Source organism: Chinchilla lanigera, unplaced genomic scaffold, assembly GCF_000276665.1.
Source record: "Chinchilla lanigera isolate Chin_1 unplaced genomic scaffold, ChiLan1.0 scaffold00034, whole genome shotgun sequence".
Taxonomy (NCBI): domain Eukaryota; kingdom Metazoa; phylum Chordata; class Mammalia; order Rodentia; family Chinchillidae; genus Chinchilla; species Chinchilla lanigera.
In genome coordinates, this window is record NW_004955435.1 from 11,885,764 (window position 1) to 11,886,877 (window position 1,114).

Here is a 1,114-nt window from a genome sequence, read left to right on the forward strand (position 1 = left end):
ATCTCAGCTGCCCATTTTTGTATTGGGTCTTTGAATTTTGGAGACCTGATTTTTTTCTAATACTTTATATGTTCTAGACAGGAGTCCTTTGTCTGAGAGACAGTTGGCTAAAATTTTTTTCCCAATTCATGAGTTTTCTTTTCACCTTGTTGGTGATTCCTTTTGATGTGCAAAAACTTTTCAATAAAATGAAATCCCATCTGCTGATATTTTTGAAGTATTTCCCATACAGTTTGGTTTTTGTTCATGAAGTCTCTACCTATCCCTCTGTAGTTGTAGGTGATAGGCTTGTATGGTGATAGGCTTGGGTCTAGTTTTAGTCTTTGGCATGTGGAAAACCAGATTTTCCAGCGCCATTTATTAAAGAGGTTATCTTTCTTCCAGTGAATATGTTTGGCCCTTTTGTCAAAGATAAGGTGGCTTAGTATCTTTGTGGCTGTGTCTGCAACATCTAGTCTGTTCCATTGATCTTCATGTCTGTTTTTTTGCCAATACCACGCTGATTTTCTCACAGAAGCTTTGTAGTACAATTTCAAGTCAAGGATTGTGATGCCTCCTGCCTTACCTTTGTTGCCCAGAATTGCTTTTGCTATTCTGGGTCTCTTCTGGTTCCAGAAATAGTATTTTCATCAGAATTGAATTGAATCTGTATAACAATTTTGGGAATATGGCCATTTTCACAATGTTGATTCTTCCTATCTATGAGCAAGGAATATCTTTCCATTTTTTAAAATCCTCTTCAATCTCTTTTTTCAGAGTAGTGCAATTATCACTGTACAGTTCTTTTACTTCTTTTGTTAGATTAATTCCTAAGTATTTCATTTTTTTGGATGCTATTGTAAAAGGTATGGTTTCCCTTATTTCTCTCTCAATATGTTTGTTGTTTGTGCACAGGAATGCTATTGATTTTTGAGTGTTGACTTTGTATCCCTCTATGCTACTGAATTTGTTGATTAATTCTAGGAGTCTTTTGGTGGAGTTTTGGGGGTCTTCTATGTAGAGTATTATGTCATCTGCAAGTAAAGATAATTTCATTTCTTCCTTTCCTATCTTTATTCTTTTTATTTCTCTCTCTTGTCTAATTGCTCTGGCTAGTGTCTAATAGTAATGGTGA